Here is a 26,486-nt window from a genome sequence, read left to right as displayed (position 1 = left end):
TGTGGGAACCTCTTCCCTCTGGTGCCCAGAGACAGGACTGGAGGGAACGGCTGCAGCTGAGTCGGGGCAGCCTTAGGTTGGATCTCAGAAAAAAGGTTTTTCCCCGGACGTTGCTCGGGCACTGCCCAGGCTCCCCAGGGAAGGGTCCCAGCTGGAGGGCTTTTTGAGCTCCAGCAGCATTTGGACAGTGCTGCCAGGCCCAGGCTGGGATTGTTGGGGTGTCCTGTGCAGGGCCAGCAGTTGGACTCGAGGATCCTGATGGGTCCCAACTCAGCCAGGTCTGTGGGATCCCATTACCCTGGGAATGGCACTGCAAATGGCTGCCATGGCAATGGACTCGGGCTCCAAGCCTGAGCTGGTGTCCATGGCAACCACCCCTGCCATGGGGTCTCCATGAAGCTGCCAGGGGACTGACCATAACAACGAAGAGGCTGCTGATGGTTGCCATGGAAACCGACCATTGCAGTGGAGCCTGGTGATGGCTGCCTTCTAAGGAACCAAGTTGCCACAGGCACTCAGAGGAGTTCCATGGGGACATTCCAAGAATCTCCAGGCTGTTCAAGAGCTGGAATGTCATACAGAGAGACAGGGGCTCCATGGAGACTTCCCAGGGCTTTCTGGGGATGGTAAAGAGCCCTGTGGTCAGACGCAGTCACAGCCATTCCATGGTGACATCCCAGGGATCTTGGGCTGCAAAGGCACTGATCTGTCACAGGCACTCACAGGAGCTCCATGGTGGCATGCCAGGAGACTCCAGGCTGCCAAAGAGCTGGAATGTCCCAGACACTCACAGGCGTTCCTGTCATGAGCAGAGTGGGAGCTTCAGGCAAAAGCTTTTGTTTCTTCACTGCAGAAACTCCTGCTGAGTCATGAGGTGAAGAAATGACACCCAGCAGCCACCCAGAACCCCAGTAACCTGCAGAACCCCTAGACTTCTAAAATTCATTCTAGTAGACAAGAGACTGGGAGTGGCTGGATCCAATCCCTGCCCCTGACTTTGTCAAACGTGTAAAAGATTGGACAGGTGGAAATGAACTTTAATGCAACTTGTCCCTCAGGATTAATGATGGAATACCAGACAGATTTCTAGAAATACAGCTCTGATTGATTCTGATTATGATCAGACAGAAAGATCTTGCTCAGAGTTCTTTCCTCCACAGCATAGGAGCCCTAACATTTAGAATATTCTGCTCTAGGAAGCAATTTTGAAGTCACCAGGGCCTTGCTGGAGTTGTTGTAGCCCATTGCAGGCAGAGCCCCCAGCTCCAGCAGGAACTGCCTTTCCTGTGCCATGAGCAGGGCAGGTCCTGCTGCAGGAAAAGCCCCAGGCCAGCCCCAACACAGGGAAGGCCTCGGGCACAAGTGCAGAGTGCGGTGCTGGGGGCTGTGCCAGGGAGAGCCTGAGGCACCAAAGGCACCTTGGCAGCAGCAGCTGCTTGCAGGGCATGGCCAGAAGCCTCCCTTGGCACCCCGGCCTGGTGGCCACTGCAGAGCTGCTGCTTCAGGGCTCCTTTCTGCCTGGGGTCTGAAAAGCCACTTGTGCTCCAGGAGCCTGACTGGGAAGAAATTGGCCCCAGCACCTTGAGGACAAGATATTAATGGGAAAACTCTTCATGCCAGGAGAGACAAGGCAGGGGCAGAGGAAAAGGGAGAACGAGGCCCAGGGAACAGGGCTGCCATGGTGATGGCTGTGAGGTCACTGCCACTGCAGCAGCCTGGCTGCCCTCAGCAGACATTCTGGCCAGAAGCCTTGCGAGGTCATCCAGCACAGCAGAGAACCCACACAACAGGAATTCCATCCTTGGAAGGGGACGGGGTTTCCCTATGTCAGGTTGCACAAAGCTCCTGCTCTTGGAATATTCCTGGGATGGGGCATCCACTTCTCTGGAAAAACAGTTGCAGTTTTGTTCTACTCTCATCATTGTAAAATATTTCCTCCTTCTAACAAATGTAAATCCAGCCTAGTTCACTTTAGAGATATTGACCCTTCTTCTGCCACTGTAAGATTGGGGTGAAAATACCTCAGGTCACTATTTTTTCAGTTACACAGACCTTGGAGAGTACCCAAGAATTCCCCAAGATGGGATTTGGAGGCCTCATGACATAACCAGCAGGTAGAGACTGTGGGCTCTGGGCTCAGTGTGGTGGAGACTGAGGACAGCACAGGAGTAGCCTGGGAGGGGCTGAAGGGTGGTTTCAGAGAGGCTGGAGCTTTTCTTCATAGAGGATATAGGCATGAGAAGGAAATAATGGCAGCAAGGGCAGCTGGGGAGGCCCAGACTGGGCACTAGCAGAAAGGAATTTCCCTCCCAGGGCAGGGCTGTGGTGCAAGATGCTCCCCAGCAGAAGCCTGGAGCAGCCCAAGGCTTTGTGTGGCCAGGCGGAGGCAGGCAGGAGGCAGAGCTGTCAGCAGAGGAAGGGGCCAGCCAGGTGGGACAGAGGGGGATGACGACAGCCTGCAGGGACAGAGGTGTAGGTTTGCTCAGCATCAGAGACACCCTTCTCTTCGTTGTCTGTAGGAGTGGCGGGGGATAGGACGGTCAGGACGGATGGATACAAGAGATGTCTGAAGCCAGGTCGTGGAACTTGCGGTTCATTGCAACGGGCGTGGGTGCAGGGGCCCTGCTTGGAGCTGCCAGCTGCAGCTCAGAGCAGGCCTGAGAGAAGTAAAGACAGTAGTAAAGAGAGAGAAGGCAGGATCATGGTAAAGAGGATGAGAGAGCGAGGAGGAGTAAAGAGGATGAGAGAGCGAGGTTCCCATTATAATACAATAAATCTTCTGTGTTGAATATTCTAATCCTCACTAACCAATCTAATACAAGATACAAATATTATAATATTTACATACAGCCTATAAGAATAATTACCATACTCTGTTACATTTTAAACCCTAAAAACTACTCTTTGGGCCCCTTCTGCTAAACTAGCAGGGTCTGCTCTGACCCTTGCACCTGTCTGCAATCAGAGGGTATTGTTTCATCAAAAGGGGATTACCTTCAGCTGGCCACACCATTGTTTTCCAGTTGTTCAGTAATGAAGGTATCTCAAAGCTTGCTTTCATTTCAATCTCGCTTATAGTTTCTACATTCTCAGAATCTTTTGCCAGACAGTCATATTTATAAGGCTTTCCTGTTTCATCTTCCCCAACAGATGTCCCCACCTCTCATCACTGCCACCAGTGTTCCGCCCTACCTGCAACCTGGGGACACTTTCTCAGTGCTGTCCTTCAATCGGACCCATGAACCCTTTAAAAAAACTTCTGTGTTTTAATCTGACTTTTAGTTTTTGAGAAGGTTTTGAGCACACTCTGAGGGACTGATGAGTCAGATGCAAACAGCATAAAAAGCCCCAGAGGGTCATTCAAGCCGTTGTGCTGTGTCTGTGCTGCTGAGCTGGGCCAGGCTTCTGGCCCAGAGGCAGCTCCTGGCAAGGGCAGTGCTGCAGAGAGAGAGCTCTGGCCAGGAGCAACTCCTGTGCACAGCCCAGCAGGGCTGGGGCACGGCCAGGGCACCTCAGGGACACCAGCAGGGCACAGACAGAGCTCACAGGGGCTCAGCACTGCCAGGGGCTGTGGGATGTCCCCGAGGGGGCTGTGTCACAGCGGCACCTCTGTGGCTGTGTCATAGAGGCACAGAGCAGCTGTGATGTCAGAAAGGTTCTGTGTGACAGCACAGAGTTTGTTGTGTGAGGTCACAGATTGGGCTATGACATCACAGAGTTTATTGTGTGAGGTCATTGAGCAGCAAGAGCATCATAGAGGGGTCTCTGTGACATCACAGAGCAAGCTGTGACATCATGGCATGGCTGTATGACTTCAGAGAGCAGGCTGGGAGATCAAAGTGTGTGCAGTGACATTACAGAGTGGCAGTATGACATCACAGAGAGGGTTGTGTGACATCACTGAGGGGGTTGTGACATCACAGAGGTGGTTATGACATCATAGAGTTTGAGGACATACTGCAGACTCTACCATCATGGAGGGTGGCTCTGTGACATCAGAGAGTGGGTTGTGGTATCACTGCGTGTCTGAGTAAAATCACAGAACAGGCTGTGACATCACAGAACAGACAGTGACATCACGGGGTGACTTTGTGACATCACAAAGTATCCTCTGCATACATCACAGTGCAGCTGAATGACATCACAGAGTGATATCCCAGTGTAAAATAAAATGAAGCCACAGGGGCTAGCTTCTTAGCCGGATAGCTGGTCCCTCGTAGGGAAAGTGCCCCAGGCAAGCAGTCTCAAGGCCGGATACCTCAGCCCTCTGGAGGCTGGGGTGCCCTAGGCCAAACTGCAGCTCAGCCGTGGCCCCTAGCAAGCTTAGTGATTGTCAGCTCTTAGTGAAAATCAGCTCTTTTATGATTTCAGCTCTTAGCTTGCTCGTAGGGGCTGTGGCTGGCTGTGGCTTCTGGAAGGCAGACGAAAAGAGAGAGGAGAAGGCAGCCAAGAGTTCCACGATGGTTTATTCTGAGGGTCTCAGGAAGGGTCTTGAAGCTGCTCTTCCAAAGAAATGGGCCAAGACAGCCTCTTTTATAGGGTTAGGGAGGATTGAAAATTGACCAATTGTAAGGGTTAGGGAAACTAGCCTATGGGGTCACAGAGAGATAAGCAGGCCTGGAGGACCAGAGTGAGGACTCCTGGTTCAATTCCTATGACTCAGCAAATACCTATCTCTAAACATCCCTCCACGGAGCCGTAGCCGGCCCTGTGCCTGCTACATCCCAGCATTGGCTCTGTGACAACACAAGGGGGATTTGTGGCCTCCCAGAGTGGGCTGTGAAATCACAGGAGGCTGTGTGACATCGAAGGTGGCTGTGTGACATGACAGGGGACTGTGTGATATCACGAGAGGACTTTGTGACATCCCAGTGTGGGCTGTGACATCGCAGGAGGCTGTGTGACATCACAGGGGCTGTGTGACATTAGAGGGGCTGTGTGAGGTCATTGGGGAGGTGACTCTGCCCTGGCCCCCATCACAGTTCCCCCCAGAGCAGTCCTACGCTGCTTATGGTCAGCAGGGTCTCCTGTCCCCCCGGGTCTCCCCGCCCCCAGTGCCGCAGCCACCCCCAGAGGATGTTCCACAAGATTGATCCCAGAGCCTGACGTGGGGACAGGGGGCCAAGGCCATAGGGGGTGGGACATGGGGACAGGGATCCCCCAGCAATGTCCCCGTGTCCCCCAAGGGTAAGAGCCTGGGCCAGGGCTCGTTCACTCTCTTACGAATGAGGGCTTGAGAGCACCTAAAAAATCCCCGGCAAGGGATAAGCAAAAAACAGATTTAATATTAAGCAATATCACAGAGTTCCTTGGCAAGACTTACTCAGCTCCTGACTGGACACTTCAAGCACACCAAGGAAGCAAAGCAACAACAAAACCAATCAAAATCCAGGCAATCAAGCCAGAAATGAACCAAGAACTGTCTATGTTTGGGTGCCTGTGTGTGTTCTGAAAGGACAGTGAGGACGAGGATAAAAGGAATACAGCCCAAAAGCTAAACTGACCTCAGACTTAACAGGACTTGACTGATACCTTAGACTTCAGCATTTAGCAAAAGAACAGCACTTAACAGTATTTAACCTTACTTATAACCAAGGACTTAATGATTTCACAGTGGAAGAACACTTCACAATATTCAACTTAGCTTATATTAAACTTCACAGCTTAGAAAAAGAACAATTCTTTGCAGCATTTAACTTAGCTTACAGCTTGTGACTCAGCCTTACTTACAGGCCTGACTGGCTCAACTATCCAAGGCACTCAAACCCCTCAGAGAACAGCATTTCTGCCACATTTCCCTGAGCACAGGCACTCCTGTGTGCACACAGACACCAAGAGTCAGTGCAAGGCACCTGTGAGAAATTCCCCTGAGGGCAGGGAAAGGCCCCCTGAGGATGATTTGGCATCTCCCCAGCAGACAAAGGGCTGAGGCTGGAGGAGTGGGGGGGATCAGCCCAGGCTCTGTCGTTGTTTGGGGATTCCCCCGAGTGCAGCTGTCCTAAGGTGACTGTTATCCCCATTCGTGTGTGTGTAATTTATGCTGGATATTATGTTCTGTGCCTTTAAGACTGGTGGAGTGAAGGTTTTGTTTTGGCCTCTTATCAGCCACTCGGCGGGACATCCAGATAGCACCAGTGCATGTTGCTGCTTTTTGCTTCTTGCCCCTGCTTTTTGCTTTCGCTCTTGCTTCTGCTTCGCTTCTGCTTTGCTTGCTCTTGCTTTCTTTCTCCCCGCCATTAGTTAATTTAGCTAAACAGTCCAAATTCCTTTCTGGACTGTTCCCCCCACCCCGTTGGACCTGCTGACTGTTCCGGACTGGGATCTGGAACACGGAGAGGGAGAGTTTACACCTTGTGACTGCAGCAGCTGCCTCAGCGCCGGAGGGACTGATAACAGAGCAAACCCCCAGGAGAGACTTTTCTGAATTTGTCATCTTTTTCGGAGCAGTGGAAGAGTGGTGTCATCCGGTATTGTTCATTGTGTGTGCTGGGGGGTGCTGTGCTTATCAAATAAACAGGTTCTTTCCACTTCTCTCCGAGGAATTCTTCCCGAACTGGTTGGGGGAGGGGCGTGTGGGTTTGTTTTTTGGAGAAGCCCTTTTTGGGGATTCTCTCCCAAATTTGCCCTAAACCAGGACAGCAGCAAATAGGAGAGTTCCCGGCTGGGAGAGGCCCCACTCAGAGGGAGGTGGCTGGCCCAGGAGAGCTCCAAGGGGCTCCTTTTGGAGCGCTGTTTGTAGGGCCCCAAGAGAGGGGCTTCAATCCCAGCAATGGTTCATCCTGGCCACACTTGGCATCAGCAGCTTTCTTTGGCAGTGTGAGAACAGGGATGTTGTGCCACCGAGGGAACAGAAACAGCTCCCAGGGCTGCTCCTAAAGGAACCAGGAGCTGGTTGGGCAGCAGCAGTGCCTGAAGCAGATTGTGTTTGTGATGAGCTGCAGAGGAGCTGAGCCCAGGGGCTGTTGGCCAAGGCCAAGGCCCACAGAGCATTTCTCAGCTGGCAGGGCGGCCTGAGAAGGGGAGGCGGGAATGCACCAGCACAGGGCCCATGGAATGTAGGGACCATTGTGACACTGTGGGGCCTTGTGACACCAAGGGACCATTGTGACACTCTGGGGACGCATGGAATCATAGAGACCACTGTGAAATTGCTGGGCCTCGTGGAACCACGGGGACTGTATCGATGCTGTGTGACTCCATGGAATGTAGGGATCACTGTGACACTGAGAGGCCCCATCAAACCAAGGGTCTGTTGTGATACTGTGGGGCTTCATGGAACTGTGGAGACCATTATGGCACTTTAGGGTGTCATGGAACCAATGGGCCATTGTGACACTGTGAGACTCCATGGAACTAAAGGTCCATTGTGACATTGCAAGGCCTCATGGAACCTTGGAACCATGGAAAGACCATAAAGACACTTCACAGCCTCATGGAACTAGGCAGGTGGGTTGACACTGAGGGGACACATGCAATCATGGAGACCACTGTGACACTACGAGGCCCCAAGGAATAAGCAAAGCATTGTGACACTGTGGGCTACCATGGAACCAAGGAGACCATTGTGACACTGTGGGGCCTCGAGAAACCAAGAGGCCTTTGTGACACTGCAAGGCTGCATGGAACCAAGGGGCCATTGTGACACCTCAGGGCCGTCTGTCATCTGTGGTCCATTGTGACACTAAGGAACCAAGGGGGACCATTGTGACACTGCAGGGCTTCATGGAACCAATGCTCCAGGGTGACACAGAGAGGCTGCCTGTAATCAATGGTCCATTGTGACACTGTGGAGCCAAAGGAGACCATTGTGACACCACAAATCCCCATGGTCCAAAGGTCCATTGTGACATTGCAGGGCTCACAAACAGAGGAATCACGTTACATTGTGGGACCTGTGGAACCACTGAGACCATTGTGACACTGCAAGACGTCATGGAATCGTTGGGAACATTGTGACACTACAGGGTCTTAAGGAACCTGGGGGCTGTTGTGAGACTGTGGGAGCCCATGGAACCAAGGCACCCTTGTGGCACCTCAGGGCTCCATAAAACCAAGGGAACACGGAACAGGTCTGGCTGGTTTGGCCTCCCGTGGGCCACCTGACTGGTCCAGCTGACCTTGGCATGTTGAGGGTCTCTTCCCATCTGCTGCTAAAACACTGGGGCTCCGTGCTTTCCTTCCTATGGAAAAGAACTGTCCTTCTCCTCCAGGCACCCATGAACGGAACTGGGATTCCACCACCAAATGTCCTTATATCCAAAGATTGTTCCCATAGCAATAGTGCCAGGATAAGTCTTTCTGGCAGTGGTTTCACAAGGGTCACCTCTCATTTGTCCCCAAAATCCTGCAGAAGGCTCCATGCTTTACTTCCTATGGAAAGGAACTGTTCTTCTTGTCCAGGCACCCATGGCCAAATTTGAGTTTCATTCCCAACATTGCCTGTTGTGACAGACTGGAGGAGATTGTTAGCTTGAAATATTTCACGTGTGGGGAAGGAAAGGGCAGGTCCAGCTTTGCCCTGCCCTGTGACCCCAGCACTGCTCTGCCCCTGAACCCCAATCCCCCCAGAGCCTCCATGCCAGCCCAGCAGTGTCTGCCAGTCCCTGGCACACCCCAGGCAAGGCCTCACACCCACCTCTGGAGCCCCCAGCCCAGCTCCTGGGTGGCCAAATGACCCCAAGTCCCCGCCAGGGGAAGGGCCCCGGAAGACCAAGTGTGACCACAAGGCTGACCACAGGGCAAGCACATATCTTGACCCTACCTCCTCTTGGAATTTCCATCTGAACAACAATGGAATCCAGGGGTGGGTGCTCCTCTGTATCTTATTTGTCTTTCTCTCTTTCTGTGTCTTCTTCTATTTCTGTCTCCTTGCAAATTTCAACTAATACATTGAATAGGCTTCGAGTTACTGAAGTTGACTGGGCCAAGGTAATGCTTTGAGAAGTGATTTTTGTTGATTGACTGTCATATTAAACCTTTTCCCAAAGTTTCTCTGATTTTCCAAAGTTGCCAGTAAAAGCTGTTTGGTTGTTTTGAGCTCCTGAGAATCTCTTGTTGTTATTTCTGCAGTATATCCAACTCAGAGGACACAAATAATTGAAATTCCTTATAAAAGTCTTGTTGAGAGAATTGTCTGGGGGATGGGAGTTAGGGCTTTTCTGTCCTGCTTGGCACAGCCCAGGCAGGTCTTTCACAACCACATTCCACTCTCCATTTCCCTCCTGGAGCTGCTAGTGTCTCTGAGTTCTGCTTGCCCAGCCCCAGGGATGCTCTCCTTGTCTGCCCATTCCGCCACAGTCTCTGGGCAGGGATGGCCTCAGTGGGGGCTGCTGAAATCCTCAGCAACTTGGAGGCTGCAGCTGAATTTTCCTTCTCCAAAGGCTGGAAGTGTATTCATTCTGAATTGATCATATTTAAAATGAGAGTGAGAAAACATTTTTAGGCCCTGCTTAGGTTTTTCTTTCTATTAATACATGGATATGTGCAATCTCCAACTGACACTGAATCCAAGTATCTCCTCATGCCGTTTGAATATGAAAATCAAGACCCTGCATGGCTGACAATCATTCAGACTCTGTCCCAAACCTCTCCCTTCAATCTCCCCCATCCAAACCCTGGCACCCAGAGCAGCCTTTGTGCAAATCTGAGCTCCCTCCACCCAGGCTGGACCTGTATGTTTCAGCTCCTTGGCTCCAACTCCCACCTGCTTACCCTGCAGAAGGAGCTGCCTGAGACACAGAGGGATGTTCATTTATTGTCAGCCAACAAAGCCTAGGGAAGGAACAGCTCCATCAAATGCAAAAGTATTCTTCTCCCTGGCTCTGCCCCACCCCTGATCCCCACAGCCTGTCCTGTTTCCTTCATCCCTCCAGTGCCAGGGACTTTCTGGGACAAGGCAGCTCTGCTCTGGCTTTGGAGAGAGGTCCAAGTGCAGCCACTGGAGTGGGAACCACAACTCATCAGGTTTGTGTCTTTTGAGGGACCAGGAGCTGCTGAGACTCAGAGGCACAGAAAAGTTTTTCTTGTTGGCCAACATAAGAAATGTGAAAATGATAAAATTTAATAGACATCAAAACCCTACCCATAGCTCCTTTGACATCCCAGCAGCATCTGACATGTCCACCATCCCCATGGGATTGCCATTCAGGAGAGATTTTAGACAAAGGCATAAGACAAGTTGATTTAAAAGATAAAAATGCACCTAAGATGCTGAGGAAGGAGATATTTAAACTTCTGAAAGCTCAAAGCATGAAGCAATTCAAGAGAGATGCATTGGAATGACCAGTGAACTGCTGCAGGAGAAAATCTGGGAGCAATGGGAAGGACATGGACGCAGCTGTTGTAAATGAAGAGATGTCCTTGGACATGGCCATTTAACCAGGGGAGCTGAAAACACCTGAAGGAAGAAGGGAATGAAATATTACACTGAATGTTGGTGGCAAAGGTAGAGGGGAAGATCAATATTTCTTCTCCTGCCATCAGTAGAAGAAAACAGTAGATCCAGGAAATTTCTGTTCCTGGTGGGAAAACTTTGCCGTTTCTTCAAAGTACTCAAGTGGCCCAGATAATAAAGATTTGGTTTTAGATGATGAAACTAAGAGGTATTAAAAGCTGTGCCCCTTTGCAGGCAGACATCACTTGTGTGCCCATGAACAGGCAGTTCTCCTTGTAGGGCCCCAGAACCCTCAGGTGCCCAGCTGGGACTGGATCTCTCGGAGAGGAGCTGAGTGAGAGCAGAGCATCTTGCAAGCTGATGTGTCTGCTGGAATTCCATCCCCTCCTATTCCACAGTAGCCCTGCATTTCCCTCCTCCAGCCTTGGTCTCCAGCACAGCCATGGAGTCTCTTGGGGCTCTGGAATGTTCCTGCAGCCCCCAAGGGTAGCTGAGCTCTGCCTTTGGCACACTCAGCCCTGCCCAGTGCAGGCCATGCTCAGCAATTGTTTGTGTGTGCCTGGCCTTGCTGTCAGCCCTGGCAGCAGCTGTGGTCCCCCTTTGTGGCCCTGTGCTGGCCCAGCCATGGTGGCACAGCTCCTGTGCAGGCCTAGCCCAGGCCAGGAGCATTGAAGCTGGGAATGGCCCCTGTGCTGTGGTGGCCACAGCAGCCTTGGGGCTCTGTGCCCCATGGCCTCCCTGCTGGGCAGCCTCTGCCAGCTCCTGCAGAGCCCGTGGCACCTGTGGGCCTGCACAGACAGCCCTGCCCTGGGCTCCACTGTCGGAATCAACGGGAGTATCGTTTACCTTTCAAGATACTTACAGTGGGACCCGACCAAAGTGAGGGCCCTGATCGCCGGGATGGTAGAGAGAACTCCAAAAATCCACCCTGCGAGGCAAAACATCCCCTATAGAGGCTTGGAGCCAGCCACCTCCCTCTGAGTGGGGCCTCTCCCAGCCGGGAACTCTCCTATTTGCTGCACTCGGGGGATCCCCAAACAACGACAGAGCCTGGGCTGATCCCCCCCACTCCTCCAGCCTCAGCCCTTTGTCTGCTGGGGAGATGCCAAAGCATCCTCAGGGAGCATTTCCCTGCCCTCAGGGGAATTTCTAACAGGTGCCTTGCACTGACTCTTGGTGTCTGTGTGCACACAGGAGTGCCTGTGCTCAGGGAAATGTGGCAGAAATGCTGTTCTCTGAGGGGTTCGAGTGCCTTGGATAGTTGAGCCAGTCAGGCCTGTAAGTAAGGCTGAGTCACAAGTTGTAAGCTAAGTTAAATGCTGCAAAGAATTGTTCTTTTTCTAAGCTGTGAAGTTTAATATAAGCTAAGTTGAATATTGTGAAGTGTTCTTCCACTGTGAAATCATTAAGTCCTTGGTTATAAGTAAGGTTAAATACTGTTAAGTGCTGTTCTTTTGCTAAATGCTGAAGTCTAAGGTATCAGTCAAGTCCTGTTAAGTTTGAGCACAGTTTACCTTTTGGGGCCGTATTCCTTTTATCCTCGCCCTCACTGTCCTTTCAGAACACACACAGGCACACAAACACAGATAGTTCTTGGTTCATTTCTGGCTTCATTGCCTGGATTTTTTTGGGTTTTGTGGTTGCTTTGTCCTTGGTGTGCCTGAAGTGTCCAGTCAGGAGCAGAGTGACTCTTGCCAAGGAACTCTATGGTGCTGTTGCTTAATATTAAATCTGTTTTTTGCAGATCACTTGCTGGAGATTTTTTAAGCGCTCTCAGCCCCTCATTCGTAACAGGGTGAAGGAACCCTGGCCCAGGCTCTGACCCTTGGGGGACACGGGGACATTGCTGGGGGATCCCTGTCCCCATGTCCCACCCCCTATGGCCTTGGCCCCCTGTCCCCATGTCAGGCTCTGGGATCAATCTTGTGGAACATCCTCTGGGGGTGGCTGCGGCGCTGGGGGCGGGGAGACCCGGGGGGACAGGAGACCCTGCTGACCATAAGCAGCGTAGGACTGCTCTGGGGGGAACTGTGATGGGGGCCAGGGCAGAGTCACCTCCCCAATGACCTCACACAGCCCCTCTAATGTCACACAGCCCCTGTGATGTCACACAGCCTCCTGCGATGTCACAGCCCACACTGGGATGTCACAAAGCCCTCTCGTGATATCACACAGTCCCCTGTCATGTCACACAGCCACCTTCGATGTCACACAGCCTCCTGTGATTTCACATCCCACTCTGGGAGGCCACAAATCCCCCTTGTGTTGTCACAGAGCCAATGCTGGGATGTAGCAGGCGCAGGGCCGGCTACGGCTCCGTGCAGGGATGTTTAGAGATAGGTATTTGCTGAGTCATAGGAATTGAACCAGGAGTCCTCACTCTGGTCCTCCAGGCCTGCTTATCTCTCTGTGACCCCATAGGCTAGTTTCCCTAACCCTTACAATTGGTCAATTTTCAATCCTCCCTAACCCTATAAAAGAGGCTGTCTTTGCCCATTTCTTTGGAAGAGCAGCTTCAAGACCCTTCCTGAGACCCTCAGAATAAACCATCGTGGAACTCTTGGCTGCCCTCTCCTCTCTCTTTTCGTCTGCCTTCCAGAAGCCACAGCCAGCCACAGCCCCTACGAGCAAGCTAAGAGCTGAAATCATAAAAGAGCTGATTTTCACTAAGAGCTGACAATCACTAAGCTTGCTAGGGGCCACAGCTGAGCTGCAGTTTGGCCTAGGGCACCCCAGCCTCCAGAGGGCTGAGGTATCCAGCCTTGAGACTGCTTGCCTGGGGCACTTTCCCTACGAGGGACCAGCTATCCGGCTAAGAAGCTAGCCCCTGTGGCTTCATTTTATTTTACACTGGGATATCACTCTGTGATGTCATTCAGCTGCACTGTGATGTATGCAGAGGATACTTTGTGATGTCACAAAGTCACCCTGTGATGTCACTGTCTGTTCTGTGACGTCACAGCCTGTTCTGTGATTTTACTCAGACACGCAGTGATGCCACAACCCACTCTCTGATGTCACAGAGCCACCCTCCATGATGGTAGAGTCTGCAGTATGTCCTCAAACTCTATGATATCATAACCACCTCTGTGATGTCACAACCCCCTCAGTGATGTCACACAACCCTCTCTGTGATGTCATACTGCCACTCTGTAATGTCACTGCACACACTTTGATCTCCCAGCCTGCTCTCTGAAGTCATACAGCCATGCCATGATGTCACAGCTTGCTCTGTGATGTCACAGAGACCCCTCTATGATGCTCTTGCTGCTCAATGACCTCACACAAAAAACTCTGTGATGTCATAGCCCAATCTGTGACCTCACACAACAAACTCTGTGCTGTCACACAGACCCTTTCTGACATCACAGCTGCTCTGTGCCTCTATGACACAGCCACAGAGGTGCCGCTGTGACACAGCCCCCTCTGGGACATCCCACAGCCCCTGGCAGTGCTGAGCCCCTGTGAGCTCTGTCTGTGCCCTGCTGGTGTCCCTGAGGTGCCCTGGCCGTGCCCCAGCCCTGCTGGGCTGTGCACAGGAGTTGCTCCTGGCCAGAGCTGTCTCTCTGCAGCGCTGCCCTTGCCAGGAGCTGCCTCTGGGCCAGAAGCCTGGCCCAGCTCAGCAGCACAGACACAGCACAACGGCTTGAATGACCCTCTGGGGCTTTTTATGCTGTTTGCATCTGACTCATCAGTCCCTCAGAGTGTGCTCAAAACCTTCTCAAAAACTAAAAGTCAGATTAAAACACAGAAGTTTTTTTAAAGGGTTCATGGGTCCGATTGAAGGACAGCACTGAGAAAGTGTCCCCAGGTTGCAGGTAGGGCGGAACACTGGTGGCAGTGATGAGAGGTGGGGACATCTGTTGGGGAAGATGAAACAGGAAAGCCTTATAAATATGACTGTCTGGCAAAAGATTCTGAGAATGTAGAAACTATAAGCGAGATTGAAATGAAAGCAAGCTTTGAGATACCTTCATTACTGAACAACTGGAAAACAATGGTGTGGCCAGCTGAAGGTAATCCCCTTTTGATGAAACAATACCCTCTGATTGCAGACAGGTGCAAGGGTCAGAGCAGACCCTGCTAGTTTAGCAGAAGGGGCCCAAAGAGTAGTTTTTAGGGTTTAAAATGTAACAGAGTATGGTAATTATTCTTATAGGCTGTATGTAAATATTATAATATTTGTATCTTGTATTAGATTGGTTAGTGAGGATTAGAATATTCAACACAGAAGATTTATTGTATTATAATGGGAACCTCGCTCTCTCATCCTCTTTACTCCTCCTCGCTCTCTCATCCTCTTTACCATGATCCTGCCTTCTCTCTCTTTACTACTGTCTTTACTTCTCTCAGGCCTGCTCTGAGCTGCAGCTGGCAGCTCCAAGCAGGGCCCCTGCACCCACGCCCGTTGCAATGAACCGCAAGTTCCACGACCTGGCTTCAGACATCTCTTGTATCCATCCGTCCTGACCGTCCTATCCCCCGTCACTCCTACAGACAACGAAGAGAAGGGTGTCTCTGATGCTGAGCAAACCTACACCTCTGTCCCTGCAGGCTGTCGTCATCCCCCTCTGTCCCACCTGGCTGGCCCCTTCCTCTGCTGACAGCTCTGCCTCCTGCCTGCCTCCGCCTGGCCACACAAAGCCTTGGGCTGCTCCAGGCTTCTGCTGGGGAGCATCTTGCACCACAGCCCTGCCCTGGGAGGGAAATTCCTTTCTGCTAGTGCCCAGTCTGGGCCTCCCCAGCTGCCCTTGCTGCCATTATTTCCTTCTCATGCCTATGTCCTCTATGAAGAAAAGCTCCAGCCTCTCTGAAACCACCCTTCAGCCCCTCCCAGGCTACTCCTGTGCTGTCCTCAGTCTCCACCCTACTGAGCCCAGAGCCCGCAGACTCTACCTGCTGGTAATGTGATAAGGCCTCTAAAGCCCATCTTGGGAGACTTCTGGGTACTCTCCAAGGTCTGTGAAAATGGAAAAATAGTGGTCAAAAGTATTTTCACCCCAGTCTTCCTGTGGCAGAACAAGGGTCCATATGTCTAAAGTGAATGAGGCTGGATTTACATTTGTTAGAAGGAGGAAATATTTTACAATGATGAGAGTGGAACAAAACTGCAACTGTTTTTCCAGAGAAGTGGATGCCCCACCCCAGGAATTGTCCAGGAGCAGAAGCTTTGTGCAACCTGACATAGGGAAACCCCATCCCCTTCCAAGGATGGAATTCCTGTTGTGTGGGTTCTCTTCTGTGCTGGATGACCTCGCAAGGCTTCTGGCCAGAATGTCTGCTGAGGGCAGCCAGGCTGCTGCAGTGGCAGTGACCTCACAGCCATCACCATGGCAGCCCTGTTCCCTGGGCCTCGTTCTCCCCTTTCCTCTGCCCCTGCCTTGTCTCTCCTGGCATGAAGAGTTTTGCCATTAATATCTTGTCCTCAAGGTGCTGGGGCCAATTTCTTCCCAGTCAGGCTCCTGGAGCACAAGTGGCTTTTCAGACCCCAGGCAGAAAGGAGCCCTGAAGCAGCAGCACTGCAGTGGCCACCAGGCCGGGGTGCCAAGGGAGGCTTCTGGCCATGCCCTGCAAGCAGCTGCTGCTGCCAAGGTGCCTTTGGTGCCTCAGGCTCTCCCTGGCACAGCCCCCAGCATGGCACTCTGCCCTTGTGCCCGAGGCCTTCCCTGTGTTGGGGCTGGCCTGGGGATTTTCCTGCAGCAGGACCTGCCCTGCTCATGGCACAGGAAAGGCAGTTCCTGCTGGAGCTGGGGGCTCTGCCTGCAATGGGCTACAACAACTCCAGCAAGGCCCTGGTGACTTCAAAATTGCTTCCTAGAGCAGAATATTCTAAATGTTAGAGCTCCTATGCTGTGGAGGAAAGAACTTGGAGCAAGATCTTTCTGTCTAATCATAATCAGAATCAATCAGAGCTGTATTTCTAGAAATCTGTCTGGTATTCCATCATTAATCCTGAGGGACAAGTTGCATTAAAGTTCATTTCCACCTGTCCAATCTTTTACACGTTTGACAAAGTCAGGGGCAGGGATTGGATCCAGCCACTCCCAGTCTCTTGTCTACTAGAATGAATTTTAGAAGTCTAGGGGTTCTGCAGGTTACTGGGGTTCTGGGTGGCTGCTGGGTGTCATTTCTTCATCTCATGACTCAGCAGGAGTTTCTGCAGTGAAGAAACAAAAGCTTTTGCCTGAAGCTCCCACTCTGCTCATGACAGGAACCCCTGGGAGTGTCTGGGACATTCCAGCTCTTTGGCAGCCTGGGGTCTCCTGGCATGTCACCATGGAGCTCCTGTGAGTGCCTGTGACAGATCAGTGCCTTTGCAGCCCAAGATCCCTGGGATGTCACCATGGAATGGCTGTGACTGCATCTGACCACAGGGCTCTTTACCATCCCCAGAAAGCCCTGGGAAGTCTCCATGGAGCCCCTGTCTCTCTGTATGACATTCCAGCTCTTGTACAGCCTGGAGATTCTTGGAATGTCCCCATGGAACTCCTCTGAGTGCCTGTGGCAACTTGGTTCCTTAGAAGGCAGCCATCACCAGGCTCCACTGCAATGGTCAGTTTCCATGGCAACCATCACCAGCCTCTCCGTTGTTATGGTCAGTCCCCTGGCAGCTTCATGGAGACCCCATGGCAGGGGTGGTTGCCATGGACACCAGCTCAGGCTTGGAGCCCGAGTCCATTGCCATGGCAGCCATTTGCAGTGCCATTCCCAGGGTAATGGGATCCCACAGACCTGGCTGAGTTGGGACCCATCAGGATCCTCGAGTCCAACTGCTGGCCCTGCACAGGACACCCCAACAATCCCAGCCTGGGCCTGGCAGCACTGTCCAAATGCTGCTGGAGCTCAAAAAGCCCTCCAGCTGGGACCCTTCCCTGGGGAGCCTGGGCAGTGCCCGAGCAACGTCCGGGGAAAAACCTTTTTTCTGAGATCCAACCTAAGGCTGCCCCGACTCAGCTGCAGCCGTTCCCTCCAGTCCTGTCTCTGGGCACCAGAGGGAAGAGGTTCCCACAGCCCCTGCCAGGGGCTCACTCCAAAGGCTATTGCCATGGCCACCAGGGCTGGGACCAGCTGGGATGCTGGGTCTCCATGGGCTGGGGTTTAGGAATGGGATTCCCCAATTTCCTGTTCCCACTAAAACCGAGCTGTTGCTCGCTGCCCTCTTGACTCCCATGGAAAGCACAAAAGACAAAGATACTGGGCTGAGATAAGAACAATTTACTGGGAACAGCAACCAGATAAGGAACAAACAGGAACAGCAATAACACTGATAACAGAAGGGATAAAAAAACTATTTGCCGGGAAAACTACAACACCACAGACTGTCTCTTCCCAGCCACATCCTCCCTCCTGCCTGGAAAGGACAGCCTTCTCCTCTGGGGAGAGAGAGAGTCCCTTTCCTGCACCTGGCAATGACCTGGGGTGGAACTGAATGTAATGACACAGCCATGGCCAGACCATCATATTTTGGACCCACATCATGTCATTGACGAGGGCAGGAAAAGGGACATGTGTCTTCCCAGCATGGATGACAAAGAACATGGGTCACCAGGATTCTTCCCAATGTGGCTCCTCCAATGGGGAATGAAACTGGAGCAGTGCACAAAGCTCTTCCTGCAGTCAGGGCATTTGCAGGGCTTCCCTTACTGGTGCCTCCGTTGGTGTTCGGTCAAATGAGAGCTCCGGGTGAAGCTCTTTCCACACTTGCAGCACTCGTAGGGCCTCTCCCCAGTGTGGATGCGCCGGTGGGTGACGAGGTGGGAGTTTTGCTTGAAGCCTTTCCCACAGTCGGGGCAGCGGAAGGGCCTCTCCTCAGTGTGAATCCGCTCATGCAGGAGGAGATGGGAGCTGGTCTGAAACCTCTTCCCACACTCAAAACACTCGTAGGGCCTCTCCCTGGCATGGATGCGTTGGTGGATGACAAGGTGTGAGTTTTGCTTAAAGCCCTTCCCACAGTCGGGGCAGCGGAAGGGCCTCTCCTCTGTGTGAATCCGCTGGTGCAGGATGAGATGAGAGCTGATCCGAAACCTCTTCTGACACTCAGGACACTCATAGGGCCGTTCTCCGGTGTGGATCCTCTGGTGGACACTGAGGTCAGAGCTGCAGCTAAAGCCCTTCCCACACTCCCCACACTCGTAGGGCCATTCCCCAGAGTGGATCATCTGGTGGCGCATCAGGTGATTTCTCCGGCTGAAGCTCTTCCCACACTCCAAGCACTTGCAGGGCTTCTCCCCATCGTGAAGCTGCTCATGGTCCACCACCTCTGAGCACTGGCTGATGCTCTGTCTCTGTCCACCTTCCTGGCATGGGGTGGGTCTTTGCTCCTCAGAGCATCCTGGGCTGGGTTTGGAGCCCCTCCTCCTGCGGGACCTCTGGGGCTTTTCCTCCCCAATGGATTCCTGCACAGTAGAGCTGCTCAGAATGGCCTCTTCCATGAGGTTCTGTGTTGGGGATTTGTCCTCTCTGGTCTCCATCCTCAGCTTCTTTTCTGGAGGAGGAAGGACAAGGACACGATGGGATTTGCCTCTCTGCCACAGGGAAGGGGAAGGACATCCCCCCAATGCATCCCCATCAGGACGGCGTTGGCAGAGGGGTTGTCCAGCAGCTGGGGGCCATGCTGGGTTGGGAGATGGAGCAGGGGAGAGGGGGAAAGGGGCACAGACTTCCTCCTCACTGGCCTTGGTGTCCTGGAGCATTGTCTTGGTTTGAAACAACAGGTGTCTGCTAAGGAAGGCAAGAGCCTCCCTTGAAATGGAAAATGCAAACCTTCCCCCTCCAAATTATTATAATTTTGAACTTAAGGGTGTCCCAGGCAAAAAATACGGGATAGGAAGAACAGGTATTGACTAGAAAAAATGTTAAAAATAAAAATGCAGTTGTACAAAAAAACCCCACTCACCACGTCAGAATATGTTGTGCCACCCTGTGGGTCAGGGCGCTGGTAGCAGTCCTGTTCAATTGTGGCTTCAGAGCTCCTGCAGTGACAGATGTGGTTCTGTTGGGATCCTCTAGAAGGGTGGAGTTTTCCTCTGAAGGTCCAGTGGTGGTGGTGTTTGGCCTCGTGTTTCTCTGGAAAGTCTGTGGAGAAGAAATCTGCTTCTTTGAGAATCTAGTTGGAAAAAGCTGGCTGTGGTGTGCCAAGACTGAGCTTATATCCAGGTAGGATAGCTTGGCTCCTCCCCCTGGATGGAGCATCTCACAATGGCATGATGGAATTTTTATCAGTCATGCCCTGACATTCAATGGGCCATTAAGAGAAGATCTTTCCCAGAGGGAGGATTGGTTGTAGAAGAGATAAAGAACACTGCTCAATTAACAGATGATACCTGCCCCACTTCTAACAGATGGAAATTGATGACACACCCCCAGCTACATCCCACAACCAGGAATCTTTGTCTTCTTCACAGCCTTCTCCTCGATGCCACCAACAATTGGGAATGGAAAATCCTGGTTTGAGGAGAACAAGGGCTGAGTACACTGAGATTGAAGGTCCCTCTGCCCAAGTCCATCTCTAGAAGTCACCAGCCGTCTGGGCTCCATAAAACCTCCCAAACACCAAGATTCAGCCCTGAAAATACCTCCCAGGCGTTCCCTGTCTCTGGTCTCTGCCCTCTGGTGTTCAAGAGTTACCCTCTGTCCCAGCTGCTGCAGGTCACGCTTGTATTGGGGTGCCCCTTGTGAGAGTCTGGCTGAAATATCCTTCAATTTGCCTCACAGCTGTCATTGAGAGACCACTGAGAAGACCCCCCCTGTGTAAAATCTTTGGATTTGTAGGAGAAAGTTACACCAAGGCTCTGAGGCCTGAGTGCATTGCTAAGTTATTGTTTTCGCAGGTGTGTTTTCTGCATGCTATACTGAGCCCAATGAGAAGAAGGGGGCACTGTGCCCTTTTTTTGCAACAATAGCCTCGGAAGCTGTCCCACGTCTTGGCCTGTCTGGACTTCTCCTGAGTTTTGGCTGGTCCCCCACAGAAGACCCCTCTTGCTTGGTGGCAACCACCGTGACAGACAAACTGAGATGACAGAAGCCTCTCCACCTGAGAAAAAACCTGAGACATGAAATCCCCATGTGAAAAGGCCTCCCTGGCACTCCCCAAAGACTGAGACTGAAGACCCCAGCCCGGGGGAGGTGCATGGGGGTAGGCGAGCTGACCAAAGCAAGATGGATGTTGCAGGTGCGGGCATTGGACCACGAAAACAATGGCCCTTGCCCACTGAGATATGGACTGTGTGTACCCTTTTCCAAATATCATTCTTTTTACAATAGATTCAGTTTCTAAATAATCCCCCTTCCCCCAATGACAAGTGAATAATTGGAGCCAAGATGGACTGCATCTCTGAGATCTCCCCAGTGTAACAGGCAGATCCTCGACTGGACTGGACCCAACGACTTAGTCTCTACGTTTGGTAGCTATATTCTCCTCTTTCTCTCTCTCTCTCTCTCTCTTTCTCTATCTTTTTCTCTCTCTTAATCCCTCTAGCGCATTTTGCTGTGGTCATTCAATAAAGGTGCATTTGTTTTGATCATAATTGCAAACCTCCTTGTACCGTGTTGGTTTTTGCACCCTGAGATCCCTTACGAACCATCACGAAACCCACCCGTAGGGACGGATCGTGACACCCCTTTCTACTTGGTCCCTGCCCTCCCCAGGCTACTGCCAGTCCCAAGAATCGAAAAGTTCCCCCTTTTCCATTTCCCCATTAAGGGATGCTGGGGGGGTTTTGGGATCCTAGGGTACCTTCTCTCCTTATTCTCTGCTTTGGGGTGCAGGGGATCCAAGGAGTCCCCCCTGCCCCTCTCCAGGCTGTTGCCCCCTCTCTGGGTCCCCACTTTGGGCTCCTGGGGACACAGAGCTCTGCTCCTCCAGGCTGCCTCTGCTGGCAGCCACCTCTTGGATCCCCCAGTGTTTTCCACTCAGCTTTGGAGTTCTATATTTTCCAAGCATCCCCCCCAAAGCAATCCAACCCAGGCACCCCCAGGATACCTGGGCCAAGCTCCCCCTCCCCGGTCACCTGCGGGATGGGGGCTTGATGATCCCATGGGTGGGGGCTGTGAATTCAGGAAGTGCTTGACCTTGTGGTTCTTTCTGCTTTCTCTGATCCTTGTTGGTCTCTCTTCTTCCTCTTCGGCCCGCTCCTCCTCTTCCATCCCTTCTCCACATCCTCCCTAAGCCCACCTCCTTCTCCTATTTTCATCCCTTCTGGCTTTCCTTCTTCTTTCCTCCTCCTCCTCCCCCAGGAGCAGTGACACCCTCCGTGCCCTGTTCCAAAGCCCTCGCAGCCCGCGGGAGGACTGGGGATGGAGCTGGGACAGGTTGGAGCAGGGCTCTCGTCTGTTCCCACCCGCTGGGGGCAGGGGGAACCCGACCTGGGGAAAAGGAGAGGCAAACTGGGGAAACTGGGGGCTGCACATCCAAACTGGGGCTTGCTGGGGACCCTGGCTGGGGACTTCCAGCCCTTGGGGCTCTATTCAGGACATCCAGGAGGGGCAAATTCCGGGAGGGCTGGGTGATCCCAGGAGTGGCATCACCTGGAGGGATTGGGCTGTACTGGGATCCTACTGGGATCATATGGGCAGTGACTGGGATTGTACTGACATCATACTGGGATCATCCTGGGAGGAGCTGGACCCAGGCCAAGGAAGACTGTGATCACAATGAGGTTAATCAGATCATACTGGGATCATACCGAGATCTGGGTGGGATCATCCTGGGACTGAGTAGGAGCCTGTGGAGTGCAATTGAGACCTTGTTGGAGGCAAATGGGATATACTGGATGCAAGTGGGATCATGCTCCATGTGACCAGGAGTAGCTGTGAGCAACTGGGATCATGCCAGGAGCAAGTGGGAGAAACTGGGAGTGACTGGGTACACGCTGGGGGTCATTGGAAGCAACTGGGCTTCTACTGGGATGAAATGGAATCATGCTGGAAGTGACTGGGAATATGCTGGAAGGAACTGGGATACACTGGGAAAGACTGGGAGAGACTGGAACAAAAGTCAGGGTGAAAGGGAGCAAGTGGAACCATGTGGGGCACAACTGATTCATACTGGCAGCAACTGGGACCACACTAGTATAGTATATGGTAGAGATAATTCATGCTATATATGTGTATAAAATACTGTAACATCCAAGTTATGGCTTTGACCACCCTGGTGGGAGCAGAGTCTTATTTCTATTCAATTAGTTCCTGGACAATGTTAAGGTAATATCAAGTCTATTAACGTATGAATGAAACCTTCCCGGGCCATGATTGCTGACTTCCCTGAAATGTCTAAGGCACTCACGAGGACCTGCACCTGGGAAGATTGGTCGGCGCCACTCTGCTACATGTGAATGCAGGCTCTTCCGAAGAATTCAGACAACCATCCAGACATCTGGACTGGCTTTTGTATATTTCTGCACATGTATAGCCCCAGCTCTAGATGTGAAGGGACACAAAGAAACATTTGGTCATTTCTGCCTTGAGGCAGAATAAACTGTATATAAGCTAGCTGCATGAAGCAGTCGGGGTGAACCACTGGGGAGACGCTGACACTTTGTTGGTCGGATCTCAGTTCACCCAGCGACGACACCTGGGGTTGACACTGCCTTAGATGTGGTGGTTTTTCAAAATTCTATTTTTGTTAAGAATCTAATAAATCCTTGTTAAAATTTATTATAAATTTGGCTGCCGATTTGATCATTTACAACACTAGGATCATCTCTGGATCATACTGGGAGTGACTGGATTAACACTGGCAGTGTCTGAGAGTGACTGGGAACACACCATGCACATCATCCCGAGACTGAGGGTGACTGGGAGCAACTGGGCCCACTCTGGGAGCACGCTGGGAGCAAACGGCATCATAGTGGCACTGACTGGCTTGATGTAGCTGGAGGCAACTGGGACCATACGGGGAGTGATTGAAAGTAACTGGGATTATGCTGGGACCATACTGGGAGTGCAGGCATGTGACAAGGATCATACTGATACGTAAAATTTCAGTAGTCAATGCAAATTTTATTTCTATACCTTTTATTTGAAGAAGGCGAACAAGCAGTGCTGGATGGCCTGGGAGTCACTGCTCACTCACAGCACACACCACTTACAAATTCAGTAAAGTATATAGACTGTTTTTAAGCCTACAAAGCATTTTCCAATGTGCTTGGTTAGTACAAATGAGTAAATATCAATAAGCTGGAATCAGCAATTTCATAATCTTTCCAGGTGGTTGTTGCTTTCCTGTCCTTCTTGTGCTCGTCTGGACGGAGGCCCCTTTACTAACATCTGCTACATGATTTTGTTAAGCTTTATATTGTACAGAAGCATTTAGTCGCATTGCAGTCCCCATAGCTTTACCACAACTTCCTCTATTTTATTCTAAGCATCAGTCATCTTGCTACCTCATCTCTTTGCTTTACCATCCTTCCCCTATTTCCAAGCTTTATTTGGCTATAGAAAGTTTCAAAACCCTTCTTTGTGTCTATCCCAAGGAATGCATCCATTTTCGACTCAGCAGATACAAGCATTTGCTGATTCCATTGCTGATTGACACAAATCACAAAAACATTTTTCACAATATTGCTCACCAAATTGCTGATGTGGGAATCTACTTCCCTTTCCTGTAGGGCATGTAGAATGTGCTGCTGGCTTACAGTGGCAAAAGCCTTGGCGATGTCCACAAATACAACACCCAGGGGTTTCTGTTCTCCTTTTGCTGACCGAATTATGGTTTACAGGAGTTTCAGGTTTTCAGAGCATCCCATCGCTCTTATGCTCTTGCCCCTCAACCCTCTTTGCCTTGGGTTGAGGGGCAAGCCTTGGTCAGTTTGGCTGTTAAAATCCTGGAGAACAGTCTTAGCAAGATGGAACTGATCGGGATGGTTCTCCAGTTGTTAATGTCCTTTAGGCGCTCTGGTTTGGTCGACTAAGGAATCAAAACAGTCCTGCAATCCCTCAGCATGTCCGGGATTTTTCCTGATGGGAACCATAAGCTGAAGATCTCCCTGCTCCGGGAGTACTCTGGATCCATCTTCTTAATGTCTCTTAAAGTTATCCCGGACTGGGAGCTGAGTTTTTGCTCATCTCCTGCATATTTTTCTCCATTCCTTTTGCTGTAATTAAGTCTCTGAAAACACTATGGTCGACTTCCTCATTAATTTGGAAGTTCCCAAGGTTATCAGATATTCCAGGTGTTTCCCATCTGGCTTTAAAAACTGAATAAAGTTCACTGAGAGGGATTTCACAGGACAAATACTCTATGTCATTCAGGATCATTTTAGCAAGCTTTCCCCTATCTAGATGGAACAGGTCCTGGAAGTGAAAATAATGACTTTTCTTCTTAACTGCTCTTCTTTTCCTCCACTTTTTAAAAGGTCTTGTTGATCCTTTTTCCTAGGTCCCCATTTTTCTTTTATCTCTCCTTGCTGTTCTTACCTGGCTGATTGATTCAAGGCATCAGAAGCATTCATGTGCTGATTGATTGTTGATTGCATCATCTGGCCATCTAGGAAGTGCTTGAATGCCCAAGGGAAGGTGTTGATTGTCCCAGCTGATAGCCATGCCCTGAGGGTTCTGAGATAATGGGCCTGCAGCTGCCCCTCCCTCTGGCAGTTGCTGTTTCCCAGCTGTTTGTTATCCTTATCAGGGTGGTGACTCATCTTGGCATCTGTTTTCCTTCCAGAAGCTGGTCTGCCAGGCATCTGACTCCTCCCAAGATCTTTGTCCAAGTCCGTTCTCAGGCCCACAGCTGCTCTCCTGGTTTCATGACTCATCCCAGGTTCCTCATCTGCATCCTCAGCTGGTTTCTTGGGCAGCAATCTCCTTTTGTCCCTGATTTGTTTATCTGTCTTGCTTCTGATGTGTGTCCTGCAAGGAGTTTATTGATGCTTCTGTTCCACTCAAACTGAGCCTCCAATCTTATCAGTAGTTCTTCCTCCTTTTTAGTCCAGCATCTTTTGTGGGGTCATCAGTTGGAAGTCTCTTTTGGGTGGGAAAAAGCAACCCTTTCCTGATTTCTAACTAATGCATCTGCCAATCTTTTGTGTTGCTCCAAACCAATTTTCATCTTGAAGTCCCTGCTGCATTCCTCATATATCCATTCCCTGCCTGGAGCCATTTCTCTCTTTCCCTGCATTTAGGAAAGTGACAAACAATATCATGATCATTACACTTTTTTTTTCCACATTAAGCACACTGAAAACAAGCCTTCCTTTACCCCTGGGCTACCCTCAGATATTCAATCAAGCCCAACACACAGTTCACCCAGGTACCACAGCAATTCCAACGTTCTTGTCTCTGTGACACCATAAAGGTGGCAATTCCAACGTTCTCCACTCTGTGACTCCACAGATGCGGCCGCCCCAGTGTGCCCCTCTCTATGACACAATGGCAATGGCATCCCCAGGGTTCTCCTCTCTGTGACATGACATCGGTGACAATCCTGATCTTCCACTCTTTGTGAGATCACAGTTGTGGCAGCCCTAAATCCCTTCTCTGTGACATCACAATAGTGGAAGCCACAACGTTCTCCTCTCTATGACACCAAAGCAGTTACAGCCCCAGTGTTCCTGTCTCTGTGAGAACACAGCTGTGACACCCCTATTCCCCCTCTCTGTGACGCCACAGAGGTGGCACCCCAAACATTCCCCTCTGTGTGACACCAACACACTGGCAGACAAGAGAATCCCCTCTTTATGAGAAAACAGTGGTGGCTATCCAATGTTCAAATCTCTCTGAAACCACATTGGTGGCACAGCCAACATTCCCCTGTCTATGAAGACACAGTAGTAGCAGCCCCAACATTCCCCTCTCTGTGACACTGCAGCTGTGGCAACCCCAACATTCCCCCGTCTGTGACACCACAGTAGTGGCAGCCCCAGTGTTCCCCTCTCTGTGACACCAAAGCTGTGGCAACGCCAATGTTGTAAATGATCAGATCGGTAGCCAAATGGATAAAAAAAATTCATAAAAATTTATTAGATCGACAACAAAAATAGAATTGTGAAAAAAAAAACCCACAGCTAAGACAGCGTCAACCCCGGGTCTCGGCGCTGGGTGAACCCTGGAATCGTCTGACAGAGTGTCAGCATCTCCGTGGTGGTTCACCCCGATT

The 26,486-nt window shown here is 51.2% G+C and overlaps 1 pseudogene; it reads right to left on the bottom strand.

Annotated features, from left to right (window-relative positions):
* The window catches only part of LOC132334705 (zinc finger protein 850-like), a 1,130,993-nt pseudogene that overhangs the window by 976,883 nt on the left and 127,624 nt on the right, over window positions 1–26,486 (bottom strand).

This window comes from Haemorhous mexicanus, chromosome 16, assembly GCF_027477595.1.
Source record: "Haemorhous mexicanus isolate bHaeMex1 chromosome 16, bHaeMex1.pri, whole genome shotgun sequence".
Classification (NCBI taxonomy): domain Eukaryota; kingdom Metazoa; phylum Chordata; class Aves; order Passeriformes; family Fringillidae; genus Haemorhous; species Haemorhous mexicanus.
This window is presented reverse-complemented; position numbering and strand designations above follow the sequence as displayed.